Here is a 6000-nt window from a genome sequence, read left to right as displayed (position 1 = left end):
AGCGCGCGGATTTATCAATCTGGGATGCTCGCGTGAAGATTCTTAAAGGTTCCGGCGCCTGCGGAACGGAGGGCGTGTCCGAGGAGGGAGCAGGAGGGGAGGTGTAGCAGGGTCTGGCCCCGCCCCAATCCCTCGGAAATCCCTCCACCCCCCAGTAAGGAAGGTTCCTGCCCTTTAAAGGGACTGATGCAGCTCCAGGTCTGGGGTGGGGGGGGGCGGTGGAGGTTGCTGGACTGATTATGGGACAGCCTTCTGGGGATGCAGAACGTCTTTACCTACCACAGACCACCGGGTCTCGGTGGAACGGCCTCTAGGGGCTCCACTCATCCCAGATACTAGCGCGGATGCTCGCCCACGCTGTGGAAGGAAAGGGCGGGGGTGGGGGAGGGGTAAGAGAAAGCTGTGCAAAAGGGTTTCTTGGAGATGTTGGAATTTAAGGAAGGTTGGTCCAAGAGCGCCAAGGAGCCTACAGCATGCTGCCGTAGATGTAGATGCAGATGTAGAGAAATGGGGACAGAATAGAGGGGAATGTGAACCCCGAATTCAGCTTTGGAAAATAGTTTAATAACCATTTCTGAAGCCCTCATGCCCACCCAGGAGTGCCTGAGGTCATGGCTAGTCCACGGTCAAGTCCACATCCACCGAAACCTAGGAAAGAAGGGGAAGGGAAGAGGGTGGGTTAGGGTCTGGTGTGACTGCCAAGACTCTTGGATCATGTGAGGCCTTCAGCTCCTCCCCCAAGGCCCAAGGTACCCCAAGGAAAGACGGCCTGGATCCAGAGGGAAAGTGGTGACTGGGTTGGGGGAAGGGGTGGGTTCTAGTTGACTTTGGGGCATCAGGTTGAATAGCTGGGGTCTTTTGGCTGGACTTCAGGGAGAAGGTGAGAAGGCCTGGATACGGAGTGTGGAAGGGTCCATAGGGCTGAGTCTTGATCTATAGATTAGGATACAGGTGTCTCCAGAACCAGAATTGGTGGGCCCGGGTGGAAATGGGCGGGGCCGGAAAGGTGGAATTTGTCTCTGTAGGTGGGTTCCATTGGAAAATGGGAATCGGGACTGACCAGGACCATGGCAGCACCTGGCTGAAGTAGGCTGAAGTAAATAGATGTGCCCAGTATCTGTGAGCTGGGGTCTTCCTGGAGTGGACCCAAAAGGGTTTCAGAGGAGTAGAACCTTGATGAGTTAGCAGGCCTAGTTTGCTTCTGGGGGCTTTGGGTCTGCCAGAGGAAAGTGGATCTTGAGTTTGAAGAACGTGGCCTGGGTGGGGAGGGAAGGCCTGAATTTTCCAGGAACGCATTGGTTAGCTGCATTTGTTAACTGGCTCTGGAGGTGACGTGGGGTCCTGCATGGGTAGCTGGGCCGTGCACACTGAACTAGTGGGACTCCGGGCTATTTGTAGGGGGTCCAGGTTGGGCTCTAGGCCGAGCAGTGCAGTGCAGAGTGCACGCAGTTGCTGTGCGTGGGGTGATAGGGAGGTAGGTCAGCGTCCAAGGCTTTGCATATGCGGTGCTCCAGCCGCCCTGTCTACACAGCACCCTCCAAAGCGAGCGGGAGCGCAGCAGCAGTCGCTGCCGTTGTTTGGACACAACGCCTTCGTAGGAGCCAAGAAACATGAGCGGCCCGCGGCCACCAGGATTCTTGCATCACCAGACAAGGATCACCAGACAAGTGCGGGTCAGAGCCAGGTCAGGTCCTGTGACTCCAGCCCCAAGATCCAGCCTGCATCCCTATCTCCCAGGATCCCGCGGCCCTGAGCCCCATACCCTGGGTGCCCAACTGCCTGTCTTCAGAGACTCACACCATGAGCTCAGGACCTGCAGTCTTCATCCCCGTGAGGCCCACCCACTGGTGGAGCTGGGCTTGATGGGTAGCCTCTGTTCGAAGACTAAGGCCTGTGTTCCAGATGAGATACTCACCCTCAAAGTGGATGATCTCTCTGTGGCTGCAGTACACGCCCACGTGGGCCCCGCACCAGCATCCAGTGGGTGACACCAACCTGACCAGGAAGAGGTCTCCTGGCTCAGGTGCTACACGGCCTCTAAGTGTTGACCCAGGAAAGCCTCAGACAGGAAGAACTTAATGGTGCTGACTGCCCCAATCAGGGCCTGGGAGGAGAAATGGACCAGACCACCAGGTGTTTGCAGGCTGGGATGAGGGAGAAGCCTCTGATCATTGGGTCAGATGGGCCACCCAGGGCTCAGGGAGACTTGGCTTGGGGCTAAGCCTGAGGTGAATGTCTTCGCTACCCCACACATGCCTCCCTGTGCTGAGGAACTTCAGAGGCCTGGATATCATGGATAAATTCTGCCCTGAGCCACCCTTCAGTTTCCAGCAGTTGAGACCTCCTCCTTATGCAACGTTTTCTTCTCATCTCAAATTCCAACCTCGCCATTCCCCTCCCCTCCTCCTCCTTTAGGACCCCCTTTCCCAGTCATCTCCCATCTTGCCATTCCCTGGAGGCAACACCAGGGGCATGTGAACCTGAGAGGAGCAGAAGTCCTGAAGAAACAGAAACCTGGGGGACTTCCCTGGTGGTCTAGTGATAAAGAATCTGCCTTCCAATGCAGGGGACATGGGTTTGATCCCTGGTCGGGGAACTAAGATCCCACATGCCATGGGGCAGCTAAGCTCGCGTGCCACAACTACTGAGCTTGCGCGCCTCAACTACAGAGCCCACGTGCTCTGGAGCCCAAGCACCTCAACTAAAGAGCCCATGCACCCTGGAGCCCGCATGCCACAACTAGAGAGAGAAAAATCCACATGCCACAACTAGAGAGAAGCCCGTGTGCCACAATGTGTGCCACAATGAAGAGCCCTTGCCACAATGAAAGATCCCACATGCTGCAACTAAGACCCAATGCAGCCAAAAAATAAATAAAATAAAATAAATAAAATAAAAAAGAAAGAAACAGAAACCTGGGTGAGATCTAGACCCAAGACAGGCATCTCCTGCCAAGTCTGAGAGGAGAAAGACCCTCCCACAATCTCAGCCACCAACATCTATTAAGCTGCTGCTCATTGATGCTTCATACAATCCCACAAGATGGGAACATATCTGCATTTTCAGGATAAAGAAACAGGTTTCCAAAAGTTACACTTTGCTGGAGTGCACACAGCTTAATGTATGTCTGCATGACTCTTTCGTGTGCCCTTTGACCTAAACATCAGTCACCTCCCTTACCTCCTTTTCCTCTATAAGGAAGTGAGAAATAGATTTAGTTCAGGTTTCTCCTATCTTTACTGGGAACAAAGGGCTTTGGGGACCTGGGAGGATGGCCTGCATGGTTGTGCCTGAGCTTTGGTCTCAGAGAGAGCCTGGGAAAGGGGGTGAAAGTAGGGCCTGCCTCCCCTGCCCCTGACCCTTCCCTTCCCTCCTGGCCCCAGTCCATAGTATCCTCTACATATTCCGGAGTGAATCTCAATTTTCCCAAACTGGGAGCTGTGGAAGACTCAGGGGACCACCTCATCCCAGTTTGCCTGGGGCTTTCCAGGGTTTAAAATTAAAAACCCTACATCTCAAGAACCCAGGAAAACTTGGACAGTTGGTTACCTTAGGCTGAGGTCTCCCCTCTCCCATCTCTCTTGACCTCGAGACCACAGGGAGGACCCAGTCATGTGAACAGCCCTTTGGACTTTGGTCACACTCTCCTGAAATCCACCAGCAGCATCTCTTGCTTCCCACTCCCCCCATACCCACTGGGCCAAGCAGAGGTCACAGCTGTGGAAGAGAGTGGACTGTCCTGGCCCCTACTGGGGCAGCAGGAACCCCACCTGGAGAAAAGATAAGCTGAGGATTTCTGCTCCAGTTACCTGGGATGTGAAGCTTATCTAGGGAGGGGAAAAAACCCAAACAAACAGCTGTCACCACCTGGCTCCTGAGGAGTGAGGGTCCAAACCACCACCCCTCTGGCCTCTCCCCACTCAGGCTGTGCACGGTGCACGTGGGACTGTCTGTCTGTGTGTCAATGTGTGGCTATGCATTTGGCGTGCCCATGAGTCTGTTGCAATACTGGATACAGGACTGGGAGACCAAGTCCGGGCTGTGCCACTTCTCTGTATGGGACATCAAATAAGCCACTTCTTCCCTCTGGGCCTCAACTTCCTCATCTGTGAATTGGGGATAATAAGCTTGGAAGGCTGGGCATCACAGAACCATTGGGAGGCACTGAGAGCTCTTTGTGAGCAAGACAAGGAGAGACGGGCAGCTTTTGTTTATCTTTGGCCTGCACCTGAGCATGCAGAGCTGGGCGTCAAGGGAGGAGGGGTGGGGAGAAAGTGTCTTTCTCATCTCACAGGAGAAAAACAATGGGCCCTCAGAAACTGGCTGCCTCTTTGTGAGCCCTGCCCCAGAGCTCTTAGGAAATCACGCAGCTGGAAAGGCTCTGGAGAGCAGGGCCCCACCCCTGACTCTCCCTCTGAAAAGTTCCCCAGTGGTGAATACTCTGGCCACCATCAGCTGGGCCCCTGGACTTTGAGTCAGGGTCTGGATGAGGAGGTGACCCTTCAGTTAGGGGATCTAGGCCTATATGTGGGGCTCCATCCATAATGATAATATTTATTGCCAGAAACTGTGCTAAAACCCCACTTAGCCCTAACAGTAATGTAATGAAATAGATGCTGTTGTTATCCTTCCAATTTAACAGAAAGGGAAACAGGCTTGGAGAGGTTGCCAAGGTTACAAACTAGTAAGTGGGGGAACCAGGATTCAAGCCCAGGCAGTCTGGTTCCAGCGCCCATGACCTTAACCACTGTATAGCACTGCCTCCCTCATGCTGCTGGCACACGAGCACCCGCTTCCCCAGACCCCACCACCAGGAATTACTGACCCCCTGTATTCTTCCTGACCTTCCCCTTGGCTTTCATTGAGCCAAGCTGCCATTTTCTTTGTAAGAAAGGAGGAGGAGCAAGGTCCCAGAGCTGTGAGCAAGAGCCCAGGGGAGAGAGCATCCCATTCTCTGGGCACCTGGCCTGAAATGCTGCCCATCCCATTGGGGGTCCTCACTGGGGACCTGATCTCTTTCTCCTTTCACTCTGATGGAGAATTTCAGAGGAACAGCGGTGAGAGTGGCCCTGCAACTGGGTGTGGGGTGACAGGCAGTCTCCTTGGGGCCCTGCCCTTCCCCCAGAAATCCCTGAAGGACCTCACCCAGTCAGGTCCTACCACTGAGCACAGGGCTTGTGGGGTCATTGTGGTGGCCCTTGGTGGTGTGGCTATGGCCTAGCCCCTCCTGTCCCCCTTCAGTCTAGCCCTGGACAAAGGGTTCCTCTGTGGGAAGCAAGGTTTTGGGGTCATTGCTCTCAGCCGGCCATCTCCAGCCAGAACAAGGGTTGGGGCTCCCCACTGGGGCAGAGCAGACCCTTCCTTTGAGCCCCCAGCACACCCTGGGCTGGCCCTTCCTTCTCTTACAAAACCTTTGGTCCCCACCCCCACCTTGGCCCAGTGATCCCACCTGAATCCTAGCCCCGAGCCCAAGCAGCTCACCTTGCAGTCGTCACCTCTGTACCTTGCTAGGTGCTCTCCTTCTGTGGCCAGAGCAGGGAAGACTAGCTGTCCGCCCCTGAGGCAGACAAAGGAGCCAAGCAGGAAGCCCAGGGGCCCTGTTCTGAGCATCACCACCTGGGCCATTCTGATTGCAGCACTCCCTCCTGCTGGCAGCTCTGGGGACAGGTGGCAGCCAGAGACCGTAAGGCTGGGGCCTGGGGTGGGTAACTGGTGCCCCCACCCAGCTCTCTCCCCTCCTCCTGGTGTTCAGCCCCTACCCCATACCCGCTTGTGCTTGCAGTGCCACTTGTGCCTGCAATCTGAAACTACCTTTCTCCCCTTACTGGCCTCCAGGGTACACAGATGCCCCATCTTCACCTTATTGTGGTCAGAGAGCAAACTTCGTATGATTTCAGTTCCTTTTAATTTGTTGAGACTTATTTTATTGACTAACCTATGGTCTATATTAGTGAATATACTATATGCACTTGAAAATGTTCATTTTGCACATTTAGGGTA

The sequence above is a fragment of the Delphinus delphis genome, chromosome 2, assembly GCF_949987515.2.
Source record: "Delphinus delphis chromosome 2, mDelDel1.2, whole genome shotgun sequence".
Lineage (NCBI taxonomy): Eukaryota > Metazoa > Chordata > Mammalia > Artiodactyla > Delphinidae > Delphinus > Delphinus delphis.
The sequence above is the reverse complement of the archived record's forward strand: the minus strand, read 5'-3'. Positions refer to the sequence as shown.